This window comes from Bacillus rossius, chromosome 1 (assembly GCF_032445375.1).
Source record: "Bacillus rossius redtenbacheri isolate Brsri chromosome 1, Brsri_v3, whole genome shotgun sequence".
In the NCBI taxonomy this organism is placed as follows: Eukaryota; Metazoa; Arthropoda; class Insecta; order Phasmatodea; family Bacillidae; genus Bacillus; species Bacillus rossius.
In genome coordinates, this window is record NC_086330.1 from 265,802,409 (window position 1) to 265,830,167 (window position 27,759).

The 27,759-nt window shown below is 35.9% G+C and overlaps 1 long non-coding RNA gene across 2 annotated transcripts in view; it reads left to right on the forward strand.

Moving 5' to 3' along the window:
• Positions 1-27,759, forward strand: part of LOC134527562 (uncharacterized) — a 122,513-nt gene that overhangs the window by 22,752 nt on the left and 72,002 nt on the right. The window contains exon 2 of one of the 2 annotated variants that reach the window (XR_010074218.1): positions 15,271-27,238. This is a non-coding gene — a long non-coding RNA (uncharacterized LOC134527562). Of the gene's footprint in view, positions 1-255; positions 27,239-27,759 lie in introns of those variants that run through there. The other variant, XR_010074217.1, reaches the window with a different exon arrangement.

Sequence of the window (27,759 nt, forward strand, 5' to 3'; positions counted from 1 at the left end):
GGACTCGTTCCTCCATGGACAGCACGTCCTTGCAGTGTTTTTTGATCTAGAGAAGGCCTATGACACGACCTGGCGGTTTGGTGTCCTCCAGCAGATGCATGACTGGGGCTTCCGGGGTTATCTTCCCCTTTTTATCTCTAACTTTATGTGCAACCAATTTTTTCAGGTTCGTAATGGTACTACCATCTCCCGGCCGTTCATACAGGAGAACGGTGTTCCACAGGGCAGCGTACTTAGCGTTACCCTCTTTGCAGTGGCCATCAACAGTATCATCTCAGCTGTTCGACCCCCGGTGCAATGTGCGCTGTACGTCGACGACCTGGCCATCTTCTGTCGCTGAGCGCCAGATACAGCTTGCAGTACGGCGGCTAGAGGGCTGGACGGTTTCCAACGTGTATAGGTTTTCTACATCGAAGACCCAAGTGCTGCCCTTCTCCCGGAAGTGCTCTATATCTCCTGCTCCGGAGGTTCGACTGTATGACTCAGTGTTACCGGTCTCTAATAAGGTTAAATTTCTGGGTCTGAATTTTGCCCAGAAATTGACCTGGTGTTACGCCCCTCGTGCCTCAAAATTAAATTATTTTAATTTAATAAAAAAAAATCTTGGAAACTGCTGGGTAAAATATTAAGAAAAATAAAGTTATTGACCAGAGGTGGCACGAGGTGAAGAACAAGACAATTTGGAACTCCCTGCACACAAGCAACTTGGGAGCTAGTGGATTGTTAAATAGAATAAGGTATATGATAAATAAATACACTACATAAGTAGCTTGGTCTATAGGTTCCCTGTTTTACTTAAAAAGAATTAAATGAATCTTTTGTTTTGGTTTAACAATAACATGGTATACACAATATATTAAAGTTATAAAAGGGGGCCCGCCCGATATTATTAAAATAAGTTATACAATACTGATAACAAAAAAATCACAGAAACAGAAATTTGAAGTATCTCTCCTGACATATTATAGTTATTATTATAATTTCATATATTCTTATTGGTTAAGTTCTTTGTCACTGCTCGCTGGTATATAATTTGTTTTGTTGGCGGCAGGGAGAAGTTATATTTTAAATATCACCCGGGACTTGAAGTTAAACGTCTGGCCGGGAGGAAAGCTCTTCTTATGGGGAAAAGCAGCTGGAGGTCCTGCACAACATGATGGGTGTAATTTCGGCACCCAACTGTTGGACCCTGTCTGAAACACAAGCCAAATTCCAAACGAATTAGACCTGCTTCCAGACAGTCAAACACAGTCGACGCGAAGGCCAACAAACGGGAATTCGGGGAGGAAAAGATCGAAGTAACTCACCAAACAGGGTGTAGCTCCAGGGCTCAGGAGATGTCTCGCGCCGACATCCAAATGGCGCGGACCGAGAATAGCGCGGATGACGCAACCGAAATCATCAATAAGTGAAATAAAAAAAATTAATAAAATTTTAACCAAGACATGACTTGTTCTAAATGTTCCTACTGACTGGCTACTGAATTTTTAGCTGGGATCACATCCCTTAAGACAGATGACTACATTCTTGATTCGAATGAGTACGTCGTTGCCGAAGACCAGCCTCTTAACACAGAGGACGCCGAGATGACGCAGTAAGTAGCCGAAGTCAAGAGTACCAAGTGCGGCGATAGCGGACAAAGCTCCTAATTAAAACGGGCGCTAGGGCCCTAGGGAAAAGGAGGGGGAAGGTTCGGCTTTGGACCGAACATATCCGGAGGTGCCCAAAGTGGTCGTAAGCACGACTTCAGTTGTTCGCGCCGAAGAGCGACTGCTGCGGTCTCTATCGGCAGGTACAGAAAGCAACATACAATCGACTATTACAGGCTGCGAGGAGGAAGCATAGGGCCTTATGGCGTAGCTGGTGGTGCACTCTGGTGGCCTAAAGGGGACATAAAGGGGGGAGTTAGCAAGCTCGCCCACAGGTGTCGCGGGCGTCAGGTCCACGAGCTGGCGCCAAGAGAAGACGTTACAGTTTCTGCCGCTAGATGTCGTGGAGGGCTCTTTAGGGCAAGGGAGAAAGTTCTTGGAGTAGGCCATCATCTTGGCGCGTTCACGTACGGTCAATGATCCAGGGTAGAATTCTTAGAATCAAAGGTGGGTGGAGAGAGAGGGGAGGGAGGACAGAAAACGCCACCAGGCTGGGAACGGAGGTCCACGGGAGACATGTTCGTGCCGAGACTAGCTAGTCTCAGCAGGCCTCTAAGAAATAGAGCTTGCAGGCCAGAAGCTGCTCCATGCGATTTTAGTCATGCAGGGAATTAATATTACAAACCCGGGACGTGACTGCAGGCGAGAGAAATTTCAACCGGGCTGCCAACGACTACATCAGACTAGCAAAAGCTCAAATTGATCCTTGAGAAAGGGTGCCTCGGTCCGCTGGCACAAAGTTTAAATACATAGCGTACACCAGCCTAACAAAGTTTCAATCACCCTATTGTAACCAATCAATTTGAAAAATAAAATTTCGAAAAATAAATTTAAAATTATAATAACAATTAAAAAACGTGCCGAAATTCTTAATTTCCGGCACACTGGTTGCCTCACCTTAAAGATCTGAAAGCTCGTTGTTTGAAGGATCTCGACCTCCTCAAACTGGTGAGTAGTTGGGACTGGGGTGCGGATAGGGTTACTCTCCTTTGACTCTACCACGCATTAATACTGAGTAAACTGGATTACAGTTGTGTGGCATACTCCTCGGCGCGGCCGTCTACCTTGAAGCAGTTGGCGAGGCGAGTGTCCACCATGCTGGTATCCGCATTGCCACCGGTGCATTTCCTACCAGCCAGGTCGTTAGCATGTATGCAGAAGCTGGTGAACCTCCACTGCAATATAGGTGAGACCTACTGCTCCTGTCGTATGGAGTGCGCGTCCGTTCCGACCCGACCCGACTCATCCGTTTACAACTCATTTCTGCGTCCGCCTTCTGCACAGCTGTACGCATCGAAGCCTCGGGCTACCATGTCCGCGTGTATGAGGTTCCAATCCGTTTGGACACCCGCAGAGCTCCCGTGTGTTATGATGCTCCATGCAACATGAGCAAACCTGGTTGTAACGGGAGCCTCGGGTGCACCTTGTCTTGGCGCGTTGGGCGAAGCCGTCCACACCCCCATTTGTTTATAGAGTTCTTTTTACTGAGATAATATGTAATTATTTCCGTGGCTTTTATTTGTATACAGATGGGTCCTGCTTGGAGGGATCCGTAGGGTGTTCTTTTATTTGTAATCAGGGAAGGTATCTTTTTGGGCTACACCCTACCTGTAGTGTTTTAACCTCAGAGCTTTACGCTATTCTCAAAGCCCTGTGTTTTATTAGTAAAGGCATCCACCGTAGGTGTCTGGTGTGCTCCGACTGTATGAGTGCTCTATCCGCACTCCGGTCACGCTCGACTTCCCACCCTATCCTTCCTCTGATTCGGCAGAAACTGCGCGATGTGGAACACAGGGGTACTCGAGTAGAGTTCCTGTGGGTACCAGGGCATGCTTGGCAATGAAGATGCAGATCGAGCGGCAAAGGAGGCTTGCGAACTCCAACCTTGTGTCCTTTGTGTCCGTGTGTGCGATGCTTTGCTTGCTGCCCGAGCGTTCGTTTGGACTGCATGGCAGAGGGAATGGCAATCACTACCCCTGACCAACAAGCTGCGTTCCATCTGCGATGTACCACGACGCCATTGCTTGGTCGATTGTCCTACCCGCAGGGAAGACACGATCATGACCCGCCTCCGCATTGGACACACCAAACTCACTCACCGGCATCTGCTGTGTGGGGAGCCCCTGTCTGAGTGTGATGCCTGCGCCGCTTCCCTGACTGTACGCCACATTCTTCTGGAGTGTCCACGATATCACCGGGCCCGCGGTACTTTTGACTTCCCCGCTATGCTTCGACAATTGCTTGGTGAAGGGAGTTTACCTGCGAGCGTTGTTCTCCCTTTTTTACGTACCGTGGGCCTTTTTAACGCATTGTGACGACTGTGTTTTTATCAGCATGTCAGGCTTTTCCTGTCTTGTTTATATTCAGTGGATACCTCGCTTTTTACCGTATATTTGATTTTATCTGTTTTTATGTATATTGTCAATTTCTCCACTGTTTGGACAGTTTTTATCCTTGTCTACCGTCCTTTACTCGTCTGTCCGTTACAGTTGTTCTGTCATTCTGTCCCGTTCCCAACACAACCTGTGGGTGCTAATGGCCTTCGCTGCCGATGCGCCCCCCACATCACCACTCACTTCTGAGTAATAATTCCTGCAGCAGTTCTGACAGTCGCTGGGCTACTGAGTTTTCTGTCCCCATCATAGCATTACAACCATCACTTGCGAAACCCATGATATTGTTTACAGGAACCCCAGCATCACTGAAAGATTGAATCAAAAGATTAAACAATTGTTCGGCTGTTGCACCCTCATTCGCTGCATCTGCATCTTGGCCTGTAAAAATTTGTACCATTTTCCAAAATCTAGTAACTACGCCTTCTGTCAGAGTAGCATAGCTCGCACAAATAGCGAGAGTTTTGATTGTACCTATGTCAGTTGATTCGTCAATAATCACACTAAATTTATTCTGGATAAGCTGTTCGTTCAGTTCTGTAAAATGACACTTCCCGATAACGTGTTTAGCTATAGCTGTTGCCTTCGTTCGCCCTAAAGAAACTTGTTGGGCTATTTTGCAATCTGGATAGCACTTCCTGTTCGCAGATGCAAGATGCGATGCGATTTGCAGCGAAATGTTATGCTCAGCAATGAAACCTGTAAAGCCAATTTCTGCTTCTTTCAGTGTGTTTCGGAACTGTTCAACGCATCATGTTTACAAAAGCTATTTTCAATAGTTTTTTGAGACAATCCAGAACCAACATTTCTGCAAATTTCAAGGCGTTTCTTGCTAATGCTATGATTTTTTATCACTGTAATTTCTGCTTTAAATACTGCTTTAAAAAGTAAACAAGAAGCTTTTTGTGAATCGTCTTTAACTTTCTGTAACCATCCCCGGAATTCCCGATTTTTCTTCCCATTCTCTTCTGTAATGTTGTACTCGTTTTGTTAGTGCACCAACAGTTTTTGAGGCCCTCTTACATTTTTTCCTAACACCCGATGAACCACAAGCACTTATTTTAACTGTTTCTGAATCCTCCATTGTAAAGCAGCAATGGAAGAAAAAAAGTAAGTAAAAGAAATTATAGTCACTCACCAAAAATATCTATGAGAATCGGCCAACATCTATTTTTCATCCCCCTAAATGTTAGGGGTAGTCCACCCCTAATATTTTTTTTTATTTCCAGTTTTTGGTAGGAAATCACCATGGCAACATTGTTGATGCTTCATTCGTCTCTATGGCAACGGCTATTTCATTGTTAGTGCAGTCCTCATCACCGTTGAAATTTTGCAAGTACTTTAAATATCAAAAATTGCCCTTTTTTTTCAAGTATATATATTTTATAGACTTGAAACTTCACAGTAATGATCCTTATGTTACGCAGGATGACACGAATTGTGTAGTAAAGCTGACAAAAAATTTCACTTGGTGGTTAATATAAACCGTGGCATTAAAACAGAACAATCCCGTTGGGCAAGCCCGACTCTACTGTGTACTCAGCTCACATCATCGCGATACTAACTGCCGATGCCGAACCAAAGCTTACTGTGGTGTGATCGATGAACTCCTATCTAAGAGTGGCTTTTGTAACGGAACACGAACAGTAAACAAATGTATTTATTTCACCTTTATCTGCAGAGGACAGCAATATCGTCCTTACTTGTAAAAAAAATAACTTTGTAATCTTCAAATACTCTTTCTTACTCCAAGGTCTCCTCGTAATACTATATCCTTGCGACGATCAATGAGGAGTAACTTATACATAGTTTTCGCTATCAGTCACTCGGCAAATGATAACGGTGCGTAATTGAGCCAGGAAAAAAAAAGATTTTTATGCTGTGAATAATTATGGTACAATTAGCCATTATCGGCAGGTATGTATCGTATATGATACAAAGCATGCAAATAAGGTATAAAATGATATTTATGGTACGATCTGGCTACACTGGTGCAGTCGGCATTCAACTTCTGACCTTGAATAGGATGGGCGCAGACGTCACACAGTTGCTAGGCAACAGGCACCTCCCTCTCCCCCAATCGCACCACAACTGCTAAAGCTCAAGTTTGAAGCGATGGATCCCCCTGCCCAACCCCACACACCATCACATTCCTTCCGCTGATTGATCTATCGCCGGTGCGGAAACGTCTGTTACGTAAACAAACAACAATGACCATTATTGGTATTTATTTTTTATGCGCGAGTAATTATCCGTAATAATTCTCAAAAATCTGGATATCCTTTCAATGTTATAATTATCCCTAAAAACTGACAAAATCCGTATAATCGGCAGGCCTGCTCTAATCTTCTCCTGATCTTTCAAAAAAAAAGTAGCTCTTTGATCTTACTCTTTGATGTCCTATATTTGTTCTTCTACACTTTCTTTCAACAGGAGAACTATTAACAAGTTAAAGTAGCATATTCTTTTGTCTTGAATATGATAGGGAATGATATGTACGGCATGTTTTTTCTATGAAATCTTCATCGAATCTGGTTGTGCATTTGTACATGCATTGTGTGCAATCAACTGGTTTGGGTAATTTTGGTAACTGTATGCACCTCTTATTGGATTTGTATGGCAGTCCTTTACTGCGGAGTCTCTTATTTGTGTTCCTTTTCCACTGAGAGAGATTTGGTTTTTTCCACCTACTTTTCCTTGTGGACCCTTTGTCAGGAGTATTTTCTGTATTGTTTGTAGCTTCCAGTACTTTAGTGCGGTCATTTTGCTGTGCTGTATTTACATGAACTTGCACATCACTTGATTTGTCCCTTATTGATAGATTTCTATTAACTTGATTTGGCTGGTAATCTGGATCTGCGTCGCTGTCGTCAAATTCTGGAGAATCTTGATCATCATATGACATTTTACCTCAGAATTTCTGGAGTCCTGCAACATCATTCAGTTCAATATAATATTGAGATATGAAATGTGATTACCTGTTGAACATTGTGAATTAGGTCTGTTCAAAACAAAATTATAATAAATTATTTACACATAAAATTATTTAAAATATTTGTCCCTAGATTCAATCACTCTGCAATTATTACAAGGATAAAGGATACTATAACATAACATTGTCCTAGTAGGACAGTAGAAAATCATATGACATAATATGGTATACAGAATACTTATTGCCCCAATATTGCTTGGATTTATATTACCATGTTTACATTTCTATGGTGGGTGTGTAAAGTGTGATAAGTCACAAAACTATGATTGTGACAAAACTGTATTTTAATGTTTAATTAAATATGCTAGTTTTTAAAATAAACATTTCAATATCTGCATTGTGAGAGAAGTAAGTTCGTAAACATTATAATTCACATGTAAGTGTATATGCTGTTTACATTACTACATCTTATATATAAAATTCTCGTGTCACAGTTTTCGTTGCCATACTCCTCCGAAACGGCTTGACCGATTTTGATGAAATTTTTTGTGCTTATCCGGTATCTATGAGAATCGGCCAACATCTATTTTTCATCCCCCTAAATGTTAGGGGTAGTCCACCCCTAAATTTTTTTTTTATTTCCAGTTTTTGGTAGGAAATCACCATGGCAACATTGTTGATGCTTCATTCGTCTCTATGGCAACGGCTATTTCATTGTTAGTGCAGTCCTCATCACCGTTGAAATTTTGCAAGTACTTTAAATATCAAAAATTGCCCTTTTTTTTCAAGTATATATATTTTACAGACTTGAAACTTCACAGTAATGTTCCTTATGTTACGCAGGATGACATTTTCCGAAAATTAGATCCCATAGCATAGGTGGTTAAAACCAGGCAACAGTGGGTACTTTGTCTGCATGAGAACAGTATTTTGCATTGTTCATGCCTTCTGCGTCTCCATGGCAACAGGCATCGCGCGGCAGTGGCGTACCCACAACGAGGGGCATGTATTATGAGCGGCGCAAGAGTGATCTGCCTGTAGACTGCCGTAGCGAAGTACGGGTACATCAGTTTTATGTTGCGTGCACGAGTCGGGAAACCATAGGTACATTATACAGCATTGTAATAAATTTTCACGGAATTTTTTATTATTTACCATTACTGTAAATGGGAGATGTGGCATAATTCTTTTTCCATTAGTATAGCCGTGCGAAGCCGGGTCGGGAAACCATCGGTGCTATTCATTTTCTCTCCGGTACATTATACAGCATTGTAATAAATTTTCAATGATTTTTTTCAATTTACCATTACTGTAAATGGGATATGTGGCTTAATTTTTTTCCATTAGTATAGCCGTACGAAGCCGGGTCGGGCAGCTAGTAGTTTATAATAATGACTGAGAAGATATAAATGTGCAATAAATATTGACATAACACATTGTGCACACCATTACTACACACTTTTTTCGCACTTAAAACAATGTTCATAAGCCAGAACAAAATATTATCTTAAATTGCACATAACTATTTTCAGGAAAATTGCACATAACTATTATTCCACAGTAAGTTTCTATAAAGAATTTCTTGAAATGGTGTCCAATAAGTAAACTTATTCATCGTTGTCTGTTCCTTCTGCTATGGTATCTGGATGTACATTCCGGGCAGACTTGGGTGTTTCCAATTCCTTGTAAAACTAGTGAAATACAGGAGAAACAAATTGGAGTGGTCCATTAAATCTTTCTTTTTTTCAGCTGAAATACAATTTGGACCCATGTACCTCAGTTGTGGGTTAAGCTTTACATCACTTCTTCCCCTTCTTCTGAAAGATATTGTTTTGAAATCACTTTCATCCAACTCTTTCTTGTAAAAAAGAATGCCAGGTTCTTTTTTTTTTTCAAAACGCAGCACTTGACCTGTCTCCAGTTGAACGCATTGCCATCTGTATCACTTCTACACAGTTGGAGTGGACCTGTCAATAATTTAGCAAAGTCTAGAAATTATTCTTGGGACATTTCCTTTACAATGAACGGTTTTTTTCCTCCCAGCCTGCCGAATCAACTGTGCCCAGTCATGTGGATGTTCAATATTTCCATTGTATTTTTTTTTCTTCCTTTCAATTAAACTGTGGTCTGAGTCACACTCCATATGTGTATGACCAGACAAAAAAAAATTACGATTAATGACTTGTAAATTTGGTAATTGCTGTAATGCCACCATACACATTACAGCAATATGGCTGTTTTTATTTTGACCACCACAGGTGTCAGAGTACATTGTTAACTCCTTAATTTCAGGATTTATTTCATTCGTGAGATAGCTGTGCACACGTGAACCAACTTCATTGGCTCCTCTTCCAGCCATTCCTTCATGCCACAGATAACAATAAGTTTGTGCATCATCACAGTCATGTATGGTAAGATTGTAGGTCCAAAGTTGTCTCTTGTAAAAGGCTATTGAACTCTGAACAGAAGGTGTTGGTAGGCACTGTTGCATATTGAATGTTATTGTTTTTTTAGTTTTATCGGATTGTGACAAAGTCTTATCTTTTTTCTTAGCATCGTAAGCAATTTCAGCCAATTTATGATGTTCATCTAGCTGTTTCTGGAAGTCCGTTGTATCATGTCCTGTCTTGATTTGAAGTGCTAACTTATAACACGTAGCACAAGTATGTATCAACTTTAGGTTTCTTAATAGCAAGATTATTTTCATGAAAGAGAGTTTCGAAAAGTTGCCTGCTAACTGGAGTGCACACTAGAATATGTTTTTGTATACTCCTTATACAGTGCAGCCAGTGTCATTAATGAAGGTAGAAACTTCTTTTTGCAGTTCCTTCGGGAGTAGTGACTCTCATAAGCAGGAATCGAAGCCAGGAACTTTTTAACGATATTAATGTGTTCTTCAGATTTCTTATTTTTTGGCTCATGCAATCCCCTGGCATCTAGCTGCACAATCCCAGATGTACTGAAGCGTTTCTTATGAATCACTGTTTCAATATAACGTCGACTCTCTAAATACATCCATGAAACATGTCTTGCAGAAGGATTTTCTATCTCCTCCTGCTTAAATGTTATAAATCACAGATATTTGGCGGAAATGACAGTTTTCTTAATCTCTGCTTCTTTTCCGTGTTGTATTCTTGTCCTTGATCTCAATCAAACTTGATATAAAAGACAGCCTTCTGTCAAAGTTGCCCTCTCCCAATAGTCACTAAACACTTTTTCTTGGGTCTCAGTCAAAATTTTCCCTGCACACTTGTTCCTACACTGACCCAAAGGCTTTGTTTTCCGTGCTTCCACAATTCCACCTTTCAGAGTTTTATATCCCTTCCCTGAATTACGTGCAATTTTTCTTGCCTTTCTACCTTTTCTACTATTACCTTTCACACCACGGCCGCCCCCTCTTCGTAATTGCGATGTTGGTTCCTTCTTCAGAATCCTCAGATTCAACAATGAGATTGGATTTACTATTAGTGGCTTGAAGCATGGTCTTTCTAATTTTTGGTGGCCTATCTTCTCTGCCACTATCACTTGATGATAATGATAAGCCATCAATATCAAAATTCGGATCTCTATTAGAGTCATTGGAATTCAAAATGTGTTGCAGTTCTTCAGGAACGGATGATTCACGACTGGAATCTAAAACATAATAATACACGACTGTTTTGTAAAAAAATAACCTGTCATAACACTTATGAAATTATTTATTTATTAAGTTAAGAATTTTGAGGTCACAACATATTTCGTGTTTGCAGAACTATTGTCGTAACAAAAGTTGCAACAATGGGGACATAGAATCTGTTACTGTACATCACGTAATATCCAAAACTCATATGGTTTGCATGCAGTTGGTTCATTCTAGCATCATTGCAAATGTCTACATTTCCTTGTAAAAAAAAAAGCTCACTTCAAGTAATAAATAAAATTTGTATTTCATTAAAGTTTATATAACCCTAAACACATCACAACCATCATATTATTATGTACCAATTGTGACCCAGAGTGAAAACTAAATACTAATACAAATTAAATGACATTAGTAATGTATGAAAACTTTTTCCTTACCTTCATTGTTAAAGTCATTCTGTTGATTAAGTTGTTGTAAAGCCATTTCAGTTATTCTCTTTCCCCTTGAAAACATCGCTGAGGATGTAGTAGCACAAAAAAGTATCTCAATAGTAATGCTTCGCCAATATGCTAGGAGTAAGTTTTTTTAAAACAAAACCACTTCTTATATCTATCAGTTTATAAAATCCATTTCCTAGGTGACACTTCCCTTTCACATTGCAAATTTCATGTTGAGTTCATGAAATAAAAGTGATAAAATGAACACATTGTCTAAACACTACCACCCTTTGTAAAGAATGCCACAAGTTACAATCATGGAGTAATGAAAGTATGACAGCAATGAAATGATGTTTCTATTGTTTATATTTGCATACTGCCAACATAAATGAAAATGGGTCTAAAAATAATAAACACTGAAAAAAGATGTTACAGTTTTTCCTAAATATCGGAAGACAGATTAAACATCTAACACACTTAAAAACATTATATTTTTTGTATTTTATCCCTGTTAGTGCACAATGTGTTGTCACTGAAAATGTATATGTGTAGAGTGCACAATGTGCTATGTTGCAGCCAACAGACATAACACATTTTGCACTCCTACATTATTGATAATGTTAACTTAGCACATTTAACACTGCTGCTTGAATTTTATAGAAATGGACTGTTTACTTAACACACTATGCGCACACGTTCCAAATTTTTTTTGATTCTGGCAATAGTGATAAGTCATTTCACAATGTTTGTTGACTTAACACACTTTACACACCCACCACAGATTTAATAAAGTGAAATATTATAAAAAAAATTATTATTTAATTGCAGTCAACAATATTTCAGTTAAATTATATTTACCACATTCACAGCCAAAGTACTCAAATGAATTATAACATCCAAACTTTGCATATAAATGGTATCATACTCAGTTGTGATTATAAACTAGATTCAATATTGATTACATCATGGTAACATAGTAAATATTTAAATAATAATTAGGGTATTTTTAAAATAAATAGCAAACACTAACCTCGTGAAATGAGTGTGCAGTTTCATTTATGAGATGGTCAGGTGTCGGACCTATCTCATACATTTGTAGCAGTTCCAAATTGCCATTTTCTGGTATTTTCAATGCCTTTCTATTCAAGTCAGTTTCGCCATCTGGCCTATTTTGAAACAATGCTGCACCATTTCTTGATTCCTGGACATACAACATGCACATTTTAGGCTAACTTAAAGTACCTTTAAAAGTATCACCAAATTATACATTGTTTAACATTATAAATGTCTGATCATGCTTACCATATTTCCGTCTCAGTCTTCATTTGCATCATTACAAGACAAATTATTACAATTTGTGACAAGACTGATAATATACTTCCCACGGCTCAACATTTTGTTTTCATTCTGTCATAGACAAGTTAATAGAATTACTTATACACCACAAACAAGATGTTTAACACATTTTTATAACAGTCATTCACAAAACCATAGACTAATTGATACTAGATATCCACATGGTGCTAACTTGCAAGCTTACTAGAGCATTGTTGCCAACATCTGTTGAAAAAAAATTCATTTATCAACAAGTGACATTAATTTAAGTCAATATGTAGAATAATTATTTTCATTTCAGAAATTTAGTATATTATTTGTCTAGTGATAAGAATTACCACATGTAACTTAGCCATTCTGAAAATGTAAAATGCAAATCGCAATCAGATCAACAAGAGAGGCAAAATTGATTAAGTCCCATTTAGTCATTTTTACCTTTGTACCACCTTATATTCTGGACTTAAATAATTTTCCAGAAGTTCTATATCTCAATAACTTGCAATGACAGGACTTGGACACTTTTACTACTGAAGGATATGGCTATAATGAACTGTTTACAAGTAAAATGGCCATTTTCAAGAAAAGTGGACTTGGGCAGTTTTACCTCTAAGCAGACGATTTGTTAGATCAGGCTTACATAGCCTCACTTTTTCTGCAAGTCCTCTTCACAAACTTTTGCAAAGCCTGCTTCTTAATAGGATCCTTCAGAAGCTGTGACGATACATGAATACGATGCACATTCCAACCACTCAATATCTTGTTTACATTTTTGCACCATGCATGAATTAAAAGCCTGACAGAAAGACGAGTGAAGAGCTTCTTTAAATCATGTTCTTTGCACGTCATGAAACTCATGTCAACAGAATTATAAATTTCAGTGATGATTTGCTTCCCTACATTCTCATTATGACACCAAACAGGCAAAAGTGATGCACTAATTTCTGAAATTCTGCGGAATGTTTGACTGAACTTTGTACTTGGATAACAGAGAGCGTTTGGAGAATATGATTGACTAGATATTACAATGTTCTCTACTATTTCTTCATGAGCCACTGATTCAGTCGCAGATGACATTAGTATACGACGACAGATTTTGCAGTACTTAGTTTCATGGACTAGTTTTCGAGCTAAGTATCCACTTACATACCTTTTTACAGCCGTTGAAAGATAATATTGTTTGTCTGTGATACTAAGGTGTTTCTTTCTCTTTGAATGATCACACATTGCTTCATGAAAGTTGTCATTTGCAGTGTTACTTATGGACTTAATGTTGGCTGGGCCTGGCAATGATACATTGGTGACAAAATTTTGCAATGTATCAAGAGCGTCTTCTGGTGTGTATTCACAATTAGCTCCGACAGAGTTGCTTGACAAAAAGTTGTTAATATTAAACTTTTGAAGGAAGAAATAAATGAATCACACATTGGGTTTACATTACGGCATCCCTGACTTCTTACACTACAAAAAAAGTTTTCTAAGGGATCTTGATTTAACCTTCTTGGACACAGAAATGTCCATCTCTCTTTCTGCAGTCTCTTACAAATACACTTTAGGCCTTGCAGTGTGCGAATCCAATTCTTCACAGATGGAGGTACAGAAAATTCCCCCTGGGCACCAACAAACTTCATTGTTCTGAAAACCTGAATCATTTCATCCCAAAATGGTATAAGTGATGATTTGTTCTCTAAAGCACATCTAAGGTTCTCTAACCTTCTCGAGCTTCGAGAGCACTGCCATTGACAGAGTCAAACAATTTGTCCATTAACAAAAGTATGTCTGCAGTGTCCACAGCTTTCCTGTCTAACTCTGGTTCATACTTGCCACCCTCTGCTAACTTTCGCATTAACGCAGACACTCTCTGACTAAACACTTTTGCACATTTATTCACTTTCCACTTAAATCTAACAATTTTTGTTAGAAGATTATTATGAATACATCTTAATAAATGTGGTGGGTCAAACAGTGGGATGATGACATTTCCATCCACAATGAAACCACAACTTCTATTTTCTATGTTATCTTTTAAACACTGCTGTCTTGTTTCTTCTAACAGATAATTCATTGCAGCTTGATTGTTCGCACCCTGATCACAAACAGTGGCAATGACATTAAGACAGCATGCATTCACACGCCTAATGACTTGTTTGATGGCAATGGCTAAAGAATGAGTTTTTGTTGCATTCTGACAAAATGTAAATGCCACTGGCTGTTTCCATTTTCTTCTTATACCACGTACCATGAAAACAAGTACATGGTCAGCAACTAATGGAACTCTGTTATTGCCACAATCTTGCCAGCTGATTATCTTGTCTTCACTTGTACTATAATGAAGGCTTGGTTTGATAGCCATTTCATCAAATAACAAGCAGCAGTAACTATCAGATGTAGAAAGTCTTGATACACTGTGCAGAAGGTTGTTAAATATCTGCTGATTCAAACCAGGGCTAAATTGGGATATTCTGCAACAGCTTCATCATTGTTTGCCTGCTTGGAAAAGAGAAGACTTTAGCCAACAAACGTTAAGCTTTGCAACTTTGTTTATAAATAGACAATGCCAAAATCTTGTCATCCAGGGTGAATCTACGTCCTTGTGGTCGTACATCCTTATTTCTTATCTGAGACATAATCAATTTATAAGAAATCGTATCAACCTTCTCAGAAAGTATTTGTAGAAATTCAGACGTACATGTCTCCTCTGCCATTTTCAACCGCTTACGAAAAGAACAGTTTTTATTTCTCAGCAGTCTAGCCTGCTGTTTATGCTTTATGGCTGCCTTGTATAATGAACTTGCTTTGGGTGTTGGTTCATTCTGAAATGACACATTAACAGATTTTAGTAGTCCCTTATTATTACCCCTAGCAGCAGATGTGGTGGAAGTTACAGGGGAGCTGTATGTCACAGGTATACCAGCAGCAGGTGATGTGGTGGCAGCAGTTGAATTGGTGGCACCATTAGGTAAATGGTTGATGTCATCAACTGGACAAGATGCACTGGTACCTCCACTGCTGGAATGTACTACAGCCAAAAACCAACATTACATTTGGAATAGACATACTATATGTATACAAATTTCTAACTAGCTAGCGCCTTAATATATTTAAAAAAATTAAATGCCGTTACTGAAAAAGATTTAACCTGAATGTGTTGGTTTCATTTCATGATTTTGTGACACATCGTCAAGAAGGTAAACCCCCAGTAGTCAACACATTAGACTTTCAACTAAAAATTAAGATGAGGCAATGTATCACCAAATTATACGAAATAAATACTTCAAAATTGACTTTCAATAACTGTTAAATAAATTATTTGTTGAATGTGTCCCATGTTTAAGACTTCATCCAGTGAGTACAAATATTTACACTATTTGTTACAGAAAGCATTAAGGGCTATGAGAGACATTTTAACTACATGTTATATAATATAGGAACAATGTCTTGTGTTTATAGAAATGTGGACATATGGTGACGTGTAAAATATGTTTCCATGATATAATATTTCTTAAAGTGGCAGTATTACAACACGTGTCCCTAATGTTGATATATTCAATATGTATCAAATAGTAGCAAATAACAAATTATATTTCAGACTTGTGCAACTATGCTTAAAATTTAATTTCCAAATAATGTTTGTTTTGATTCATCAACTATTACACTATGTTTGCTATGTGTTACATACTAGCAAAATGCAGAACTTTGTATGTTGACTACTGTAATGAAATACCAAGTTTTTAAAATTTTGTTATTTTATAACAACCTTATGGTATATTAATTAAGTTCCACTTTTCTAAGTTACAAGGAAAGATGGGAAGAACATCCAGTAAGATATATAAGTACATTAATAGGATTCAGCCATTTTGTGCTTGAAAGAAATTTTTTTACAGATTTTTAACAAACTAATTACCTACCTACTTAAGAGTGTGTTTGACTAGTTAAGACTTTTCATGGCATCATAACTATGATCAAATAATAAAACTTGAACCAATGTGCCAACTACAGAGACACCGTAACAGGTGTTAACGACAAGTACAATACTAAGTAAAAAAAACCCTCTGAGGAGTGTGTCTAGTTTATGCAGAACTGTTAACTTACAGAAGAAAAGCAGTGAAAATATTTGGTTGCAAAACTTAAAACCCATTCATTATAATTGCTGTCCAATACTACAATTTCAGAATTTTGTTGTTGTTAATGCAATCAAGATATAGGAATACATATTTTAACATTCTTAATAACATTTCTTACAATAAATATATTACTAAAAACAGTTTTCAAATGCTACTATCCAAAAATAATAATATTGTTGAACATTTCTAACAATGAACAAAATTGTAATACTTGGTAGTAATTTCCCCAAAGTTAGGCTTCTCATTATTTTATATTCTTAATTAACCCATCAAATATATGTACAGAAGCTAGTAAGCTATTGAAAGCTGTTAAAGCAAAATTGTTGAACCTCATGCCTACTTAAAAAAAAAAAAAAATTAGACCTACATGACATGTTGACAATTACACTAAGTACACTACAGAAATAGCAACATTACTGTACAAGCGACAAATTTCATATATATGTGTGTGTCTCTGTCAGTGTGTGTGTTTGGTTAAGGTAGCTTGCGAGGACGCACATGTGAATTTTTTCCGACGCTGTAAGGACTTAAAATGTTGCGAGGACCTCGGTCAAGTCCTTGGAAGGAAATCTTGTGGTTTTGAAGTCTAAGGGTCGCATCCGGCTCAGTGGAAAAATTTCAAAATTTTCTGAGCGAGTCCTCGGAACGACGGTAGAGATTCCAACGACTAGTGCAGCTAAATTCCACCAGGAAGTGCTCTAGTCGATTTCCTTCACACCCAATGTGTATGCAGTTGATCGTCTGGATGTGGATCGAGGACTTGGATACACACCTCCAACTAACACACCGATGTGAGCGCTGACGGGTTCGGCGAGGACATTGCTTTCGGCCAATCAGAAAGAATGTTTGAAATTTTAATATATCTCTAAACACAGTGTAATGCGACTAGTCTGAAACTCAGGCAGTTAAGAAATATGTTTATAGGGCAGTATTTAATTTTATAATGTGTTTAAATACGTTCTTTTCACTTAATGATTGTGCGAGATATTAGATTTTTATTAATACTTTTCCTCATTAATGATTTTTTAAACTAAATTTGCACTGGTTTTCAGACAGTGACGTTAATTTTATCCTGGCATTAAGTTTGAGTCAAAATATTGTTTAACATAGGTTAGTAAGCAAGATTTTCATCTCTTAAAAAGCAACCTATTTTCTAATCTTAATAACAGACAATGTTGGGTTGCGATGAAGTTTCTTACAGAAATTTCTGCTTCCCTTGTGTTGTGTCGTTCCGCAATAAACCTAATGAATTAATATAGTTTTAATTTATATTTTTGACCATGCGTATTAAAATAACGGAAAAATTAGAAACTGAATTTATTTTGCAAAAACTGTGTAACTCTCGTCTTTTCCGAGTAAAAATTACATGTTCGGTTTAACAGAGAAGTGCTTTTGCCTGCCAAGTATGCGTCCTGTTGTTGTAAAGTTGCTTATGTTGATGAGAAATCACATAGGTAGTACACGAACTTCAATAAAATTTATATTCTCGGTATAGTCAAGACATTTTCGCTGATCTGATATGTATACCACTTATGAAAGGAAACACCCCCCCCCCCCCCCTTCTCTCTCTCTCTCTCTCTATATATATATATATATATATATATATAATATATAATATATATTTAAAATTCTCGTGTCACAGTGTTAGTTATCAAAATCCTCCGAAACGGCTTGACCGATTTTTATCAAATTTTGTATGCATATTCAGTAGGTCTGAGAATCGGCTACTATCTATTTTTCATACCCCTAAGTGATAAGGGTTGTCCACCCCAAACATTTTTTTTTAAATTTTGGACAAAAATTTTTATTTTATTTTTTTATAATGTGGAATTAAAAAATACATACAACCGTAAATTTTCACCCTTCTATCACCAACACCTAATTTTTAATAGAATTTTATATTTTTCAACCCCGGTCGATAGCTGATCGATTAACACTTGATCAACCTTCCCTGCCTACAGCGAGCTCATTACCTGGATTAACACATAGACCTCATATTAATATAAAATTCCATCTCTAAGGGAGTGAAAAAGTGATAATTTCATTTTATAACAGAAAAAATCATAGGTCATAGACATACAAATAGTGAGTGAGTGTGTGTCATTTCTTTATGTCTGCCACACGATCATAGACATAGTAAGGTCTGGTAAATTCATATTTTTCTCCTTGGTGAGACCAGCCCGCAGCGGCTAGCAAAATAAAGGCGCTCATAACAGTTTTGTTCTTAACTTGGTCAATAGATAGAGTTAGTTGCTTTGAATTTTAAACGCACCATCGTTTGATGCGTTTGTCAGGTCTTTAATTTTCGTTTGTTTGTGCCGTATGCGTTCCTATACCATTCATCCAATTGCGATGAAATTTTGGTGAGTTGTTATGCGCATGCCCGTGAAGGTTTCTGAGACGGTATAACTATTTTGCAATAGTTGGAGCACAAATCGTGTCAAAAAATGTGTTTATTTCATATTATATAGCGGCACTTCTTCTGTTTTTGTTGTATAAGTGCGCACGCATGACACAATTTATTTAAATATAAAAAAGAGTCAGAGATAGAGTGATGTATATAGAGTGAGAGAGAGAGACAGAGAGATAAGTAGAGATAGAGCGAGGTATAGAGAATGAAATGGGTCAGATAAAGAGAGATATAGATGTATAGAGCTATATAGAGATTTATATGTAGAAGAGAAAGAGATAGTGTCAGGTATATATTTAAATATGTAGATATAGAGAGATACATAGATATATAAAAATGTAGTTAGAGATAAATATATGTTTAGAGAGATGGATAGATCATTTGTATATGTGTAACTACTTTAAACATATTACAAAACAAAACTGAATGAGGGATTGCAATGCATGCTGAGCATTAGCTAGATAATGGAATCTTTTCAATATTAGTAATCTCTTATTTTTAAGCTTTTTTCTATAGTGTCTTATAGAGTCTAGACTACATACAGACCACCAATTTTTAGATATATACAGGTAAATAAAAATACACTGGCAGAACGTCTGTCGGGATCTGAAAGTGATATAAATAATTTTGCACACTTGAAATTCAAATTAAGAAGACAATTACTAACTACATCTGATTTCGAAATAGGTACCCTTCACCCTGTGTTCAGCCCGGGCAACGCCGGGTACTGCAGCTAGAAATTCCATAGAAATAATTTATATAGCGTATATATACACATGCATGCACGCATGCACGCGCGCTCACACACACACACACACACACGCACACGCACACGCACATACACACACATACACACACATACACATACACACAGCAAAAATAAAAGTAAAAATTACTGGGGTGTGTTAAATGTACATATTCTTCAATTATTATTGATTATGGTTTTAATAAATAATAACCATAAATTTGTTTCTGTCAGGCAAGTGGATTCTTAAATATCACACTTGTATAATATTTTCTCAAACTTTGGAAGTTTCTACTGCACTTACTATTAGACCTGGGCCATGGGTTCCGTGTATCAATCTTTATATTTTCAGCTCAGGAATAATCTACTAAAGATACCATGTTATAGGTAGATGTCGTGAAATAAATAAATATATATTTATATATACATACATATGGACCGGAGTGGCACGTTTAAAGGATCGTGACTGACTGTAACGGATATGCAGGGACAAGGACTGAATTCTTTAAGGTTGCCACCCCCTGAATTAAAGGCCTTACGTAATTCGGTTGCCAAATTTCTGTAAGGAATTTTGTGAACTGTTTGAAATATTATTTTAATTAGTTATTGGCGAACACATTTCTATACGGCAAATATATGTGAAAACCGATGCAGACTGAAAGAAAAAAAATTTAATTATTAAATAATATTTTAGGTAACTCTTGCTTGTTGTAATGTGGTTTACATAGGTACGTATATATGACGACCAAACAATCGTTGTTAAGCCCTACCTTGTTGTAGACACCGTTTAGAATAATTGTGAGAGAGATATTACTAACCAAAACACAGAAAAAATTATCACACTTGTAATATCACACTGTATTAAATTGTAAGTTAATAGCTTCTATGAAAACAATATACTAAATAACACCTAACAAATAATTCATATTTTATCAGGGATTTATTCATTAGACACATTTACGGGAAATAACCTAAAACCTCGTTATGATACTTAGTGAGGAAATTAGTTTTTGTTTGCGTTCTTTGCTGGACTGAAACATAGCTACTTCAGGATTTTCTGCATGCAAATCTTCAAAATGTCTAGGCAGTTTAGCATATGATTTTTTACAAAAACAACATACATATTTTTTGTCCCAATTTCTTTTGGAAATGTTGTTCTCAATTTTCGACGCAAGGTCTACCTGAACATTAAATGTGAGATTTTCTGGGTTTAATGTTGTCGAAATTACATCGGTTTGGGCTTTCTGACTGTCAGTATGTGTACACTTAGAAACAAATTTACAGTGGGCTGTAGTTGTACCTTGTTCAATTTCTGATGATTTTTCAGTCATTTCAGCACTAACTTTTGGTAGTTCATCTACGAGGTCATAATCATTTACTATGTCTAGAATGGTAACATTTCCTCAAGCAAATATTGTAACGTGTCTTCTTGCTGCATCACAACTGACTGGACTGTAAAATTTCCTATATCTCCGTCTGTGTTCTCCAGTAAGCATGGTCTATCCGGAATAAATCCGTGTAGGCTGATTTCATCAATCATATGTTCGTTCATTGAAATGTTGTGACGAGATTTCTAACAAATTTCGATTTGGCCCTGGTTCTGAAGCGTTATACATTATCTGGTGTAACGTGCCCTCTTTGTTCATTTCAATTTGAGGTTTATGAACAAGATTTTTTTATTCTTGTAAATAGAATGGTTTGTCTTGTACTGAAGAAAAGTCATCTTGACACTGTAGATTAATGGTTTCTTCTGGTGATTTCTGGCATGTGACGTCACTTGTGTTACTAATACTGGCGATTTTCTCAGTTGTTTTGCGACCAACCTCTTCAACTTGACAATCTTTATTACTGTGATTTAAGGTAATTAACTTTTTATGACTCAGTATGTCATCACAGTTTTCCTTGATTCCTAACGCTGTGAATGAACTCAGGTTCTTTTGTTGAGGTGAAATTTCACACAAATTTTTTTTATTTTTGTCAGTGGTAGGTGTTTCATCTTTTTTTTGTTTCCTGGATTGCTTTACTTCATGGGAAGATATAAAGGCAGTGTTCTTATACCGAGAAATCAGACCCTGCTTGCCTGAAAAAAAAAGTATAAATATATACATTCATTCAACATTTTACAGGCAAATTGAACCTAACTGCACATTTTAAACAATTTATAACCTTTGTACCCAGTAATTGACCACATTCGTCTATATTAATACAACACTTTTTATTTATAAGCTTTATAAAATGTTGCAAATTGAGAATTTTGTTTACATTTGCATATATTAATAAAGGTTTCATAGTTTACGAGTTAAATTTAATATTAATAAAACGGATAGGTTAGGATTATGAAATTTCGATGCAATAATGGAAAAACAATTTGTTACATCAATATCAAACTACAATTAAAATAACACCGACAAACTTGTCCTATTTCTATTTATTTTAATACTTGTCATATGTTTAAGATGCTCACTTCACATATGATCTAGTATAAGCTTTTTTTTACAATGTTTTTATAAACTCACTTTCTTGTCTGTTTGTCTGTCTGTTTGGTACAAATTTTGCAAGCGATTTTTAATTAACTTTCCGATAAGCTAGAGATTTGAATTTCAAACATAGCTCAGAACCGAATGACAATGCAATATTAAATATGTAATTAATTAATTAATGCTGTTTACACCAATTTTGCAATATATTTTTTTAACTAACTTTTCAATGTGCTATAAACTTGAAACATTAAACATAGCTCAGAACTAGCTGACAATACAAAATTATTTAATTAAATTATTAATTAACGAATTATGGTGTGTACCTCGGATATGCACTATTTGCTAAAGGACATCCATATATCGCATTGAGTCATGTCGGATCATTTTATGGATTAGGAATACAAGACTAAAAAGCAGAAAATAAATATTTAAACAAGAAAATTAATAAACCACATTTTTAAAACGGACTAAAATTATAAAATAATTTCTCATAGCCCCATACAGATTTATAGTCCCATATATATCCATGCATTTTTCTAAAATTTTTCTCTTCTAGGCAAGTGGCTGAGAACTTTCTTTTTATAGTCGTACGAAATGTGGTTCGGTCTTAATGCACTCGGAATGTTGTCACGGGATAATACCGCCTGCTCTCATTAGCTGAGGCAACACCTACTAGACTTCAGGCCTGCGCGCACCCTTGTGACGTCATCAACAGTAGGCCATCCCATCCTTCCCCTGCCGAGGCGACCTTCAGACGGCAGTGCTGGCCGTTACAAGAGCTCGGCAAAGTTACACAGAAGGATTTTAGGTTTTTGTATCAAGTGATTGCTTTTTGCAGAGTAAGAAATTAACAAAATGTTTTATCTAGAAAGTCTCACAGTTCCTATGAAAACAGTTACAACATGAAACACCGTACAAGAAGTTTATTTTCTTTTAACATTTATAACTTACTTTTGAAATGTGTTTTTTGTTAATAACTCCAATTTAAACAAGGTATAAAGAATTTATTTACACAAAGATTTTTCTTTTATGAAAGTAAATTTTATGAAATTAAAATAACAGTATTGCTTATACCTATACAATATAAATACAAGTTAGAATTTTTACGTACCTATATATTCGTAAATCTAAGTATCAACACATAAATAATTACATTTATTGGCACTATGAATAAAAAATTTTTAAATTACAGTTCTTTGATGATTAAGTAATTTAATAAAAACAATGCTATTTTTAAAAATTAATGACTCCATTTAATACACATTTAAACTAGTGGAACGTTCAAATAAATTTACCAAAAAAATATTGCATGCCACGAAGTTAAAAAATCTTAGATTGTAATAATTTATTTTTGTTTAGTAACGATCTGAAAACATATTCTTCGAACTGTTTAAGGTAATCCACAATTATTCTGACAATCTTATCAAAGTAGGATATATCAAAGTAGGACATATCAAAGTAGCTAGGAATGTCCAGAAAAAAGTTATTAACATTAAAGTGATCTGCATTCTAATTCACCATTGAAAATGATAATTTATTCTTCTCAAGTATTTATTTAAAATTTTTTAAGTAATTTCAATATTACATTTTGCCACTTTTTGCATTATAATTTACATCAAAATTACATGATATCCACAACAAAAGCCATCTTTTAAAATAAAATCTGATTATTTTTTGATCATAATGCTTTAAGTATATGGTAGATAAGGTAAGACATCATGTCTTTTAAAATACGTAACTTTAAACTTTGACAGTTGCAACATAATCACCTGACAGTGCTAATGTGGCAAAGCAAAAAGGGTTGTTAGCGACAAAAAATACTTTGCGAAATACGTAGAAGGGTGTGAAAATACTGTAAATAGATACAACAATGCAATCGCAATTAAAACATGTTTATGGGATTACGCCATTGCTGGTTTGGCGTATATCCATAAAAATGTTTTTAATCCATCTTCCCCATTGCAAGAATAATTCAAAGAACGAATGCAATTGCAAACTTACAAAAATACGTTACTTTGGGTCCTTAAAATGTAATAAAATAATAAAGATATTAAATCTTGAGTTCAAATCCCTGTAACATCTAAGTATGATTTTAATAGCTTCCATTGAACTAGTAGAAAACAATATGTAGACATAAATATATCAACTGTATGGCAAGTGCGTTTATTCTATAAACAATATCAATGATGATTTGACATGAAAGTCCAACTAGTGTCATGGTTATTTTTCATGTATTCATAACACAAGGAAAACATTATGCAAACACAATTTATAAATTATCGTATCTCCTGACCAAATTTAAGCCAGTATATGTACCTGTGCCCAATTAATTTGATTTTTTTTAAAATAATTTGGATGACATTTCTTATTTATAATAAATGTCTAGTTGGGATTATTTTATACTTTCTGAATAGTTTTAATAAACAAAATAATATTTAATAAGTTTTAAATGAGGTAAGCAAAAATGCACAAAATGTGTACGTCTTCAAGAAGGTATAGGTTAGTGAAAAAAATATTGTATCTTTAATCGTTGTTGACAAACACAGCAACTTAATTCCGCATTAAATGTCTCAAATATTATGGAACTAACCGTATGCTAACATACATTTTTTCTTCAAAAAAACTTAAATTGATATTTTCACAAATGACTGTAAACACATTTCAAACTTATATTTCTGTATTCGGATGATTATCTAAATTGAATTATTGATAACAACGTTCTTTCAATGTTTGTGAATTAAAATATTTCATACTATTTCAAATACATGTCTCAACATTTTTTATAACTCGTATGAAAATGTAATTTTAGTCATTGAATTTTAACAGTAAACAGTTTATTTGATGTTATGCATTTCATAGCAAAAAAAAAAAAAAATTAAAATATCAATTTAGTTTTAAACATAAAAGCATCCAATTCGAGAAGCAGAGACTTGAATAAATTAATTTTACTTTTAATACATTTTATCTAATTGTACGTGTTAATAAATGCTGACAGATTACATCTGGATTAACGGCAGTGCCTTTTCGCCATTGAAAAAAAAATTCTTAGTATCATGTAGGTAGTGTAATAGTACTAGTAATTTTTAACATTTTTATATTATTATTATTAGTGCCTAACCTTAACATTTAGCAGCAAATATTTTTTAGCGCAATGTAAAATTTTGGATTACAGGTTTACCAGGCAATATCAACATTTTAAAACTTAAAAACATGTGTGAGCTTAAAGAATTCAAAAACGAATATTTATGTTTCGGAATGCTTGTTAATGTGAATGATCCGCCTTGTGTTTCTATAATATACTCGAATGTTAACGCATGATTACAGTGTATAGTAAAACTATAAATGAGAGGTACTGAAACAAACATTGGAATATTCCGCATTATACTTATATGTAGTTAGAGCTAATATTGAAAAAAAGGGAAGGGGAAAATTGATTTCTGTTATATATCTTATTTTCGGCGGGCTTAAAAGTTTAAAGAACTACGTATCTACAGAATAATCAGTTATCTTTTAAAATAAAAATGGACGTTTACATAAAAGTAGTGCTTCTTTCGAAAATAAAGATAAATTCTTACTCGTGACCGTAGACTTGGTTCTAAATTTTTCCTTGGAATAGTTAAAACCCATTTCTTGTTAGTGTCTTCATCTTGAGGAAATCTAAAAACTTGCACTGTTGGCCCGTTGGTATAATTTCCTCTGCAATTCGGAACACAGCACTTGTACATTTAAAAATATTATATCATTGCAACGTGTACGTGAAACCACCAACACTATACGCAAACTGCCAACTGCCACAGAAATCACAACACGACAACGTGTCAAGGCAACTACAAGATGACTGACTGCCTCGCTCGTTCAGGTAGCAGGGCAAGGGTCGGCCTACTGTGCGTGACGTCACGCCTTCAACTTTCCCCAGCGCTCAGGCCAGTAACCAGCACGGAAAATAACATCAATCCTATTTGCATATCATAATGACGCAGTACGTAGTGTGGCCGACAAGCAATTTTTTTTTTCTTGGAAGAGCATGTTCAGAAATACAGCAAGAATTACAAGTACACAATCTTGCTAGGAACGTATTATCCTGTGCAGCTGTTTCTAAAATAGAATATACCTATTAATTGTCCAGGATCTGAGTGTAGAACATCGCGACATGGCAACGCTGCATGAAATTTATATATATTGTTCCTTTTTTTTTTCTCTGAGCAATAGTTTGTCTGTTTTAATTTTTAGTTTAGATAGGCCTATGCTTTCTGTGTCGACCGAAAACCTGAATTGATTGACAAAATATAAATTAACGTGAGTGAGACCGTGAGCAAAAGCTAGTATATTATACATACTTTTGGAACAGCTAAGTTCTTCTGTGGATTTCATTTACACTAATGTTAACATCCAAAAATGTTCGTTAGAGTATGCAGTAATTTTAAGTTAATGAAATTTCCGTGTTTAAACTTGTTTTGTTGAGGTACATATATATTTTTTAAAAATGTCACTATGTTGCTGACGTTTCCGTTTTTAAAATGAGAAAATGTTAATAAATTATATTTTAACGTAAACTTTATACTTCAGATAAGAGTAGTTGGTGAAGTAGTATTTTTTATGCTGGTTTCAAGAATTATTGAACGAAATGAAACGACCTTTGGATTTGATAAAAGTGATTTACCGCCATTATTTGTAGAACCAGAAAAACAAGAAAATATAGTTACTGTAGACGCCAGAGCTCGTGAGGGCTGGAAGCGCTGGTTGAGGAAAACCTATTTTGAGGAGCGGCCGGGATAAAAGAGAAAGTTGGCCCCATCTACAAGCTGCGCTAGGAACCATTTAAAACACATTGACCTTCGTCTGCGCTGCAGAAGTGACGGGAATTTGAACAATAGCAAGTAACGGGCAGCCGAAGAGATTTAAGAAGGTTATTCATAGCAAGGAAAGAGAAATAATGAGTGTTGTTGAAGCTTGTGATGAAGAATCACGAAATAAATGTTTGCTTGTTCCTTTGAACAAAGCTACTCACAGAGCTTTTAATTTTAAGTACATGGGAGTGAGCAGGGCGTCTATTGAAAGAATTAGAAGAGACATTAGAGACCAAATGAACCACAAACGACTCCTGGAAAACAAAGGTAAATACGCAATTTTAAATACAATACCTCTGAGATATGTTACTGTTTGTATTTCGCTGTATTTTGCATGGCTCTGAACATATGGAAAGGGAAGATTGTGATTGTTTACATCAGTTTTTGCAAGAACACATTAAATATTACAAAAATAAGACATAAAATTGCATTTTAATACAATAATAAAAATCACAGCTATACAGGTTAACCTCTTCATCGTAAGTTCTTTACAATTTTGCCATTACGTGTGTAAAACAATTTGAAAAAGGCTTGTCTGACGGTTGTAAAAAATCAATATAAAATTTATAGTTTGAATATTGTTTTAAATAAATGATAAAACACATTTCAAAGCTGAACTGCCTAATAATTTCATTCGCGTTTGATCTAAGCAGATCTGCTAATAAATTATATAAATATGTATTATTTTATTAGATTCTTTATTTCCCTTCTTTGTATGATCCGTGTTTTTTTTCATACTGATAAAACTGAAATATTCTGCACCGCCTACAATGCATTTTGCTCATTCG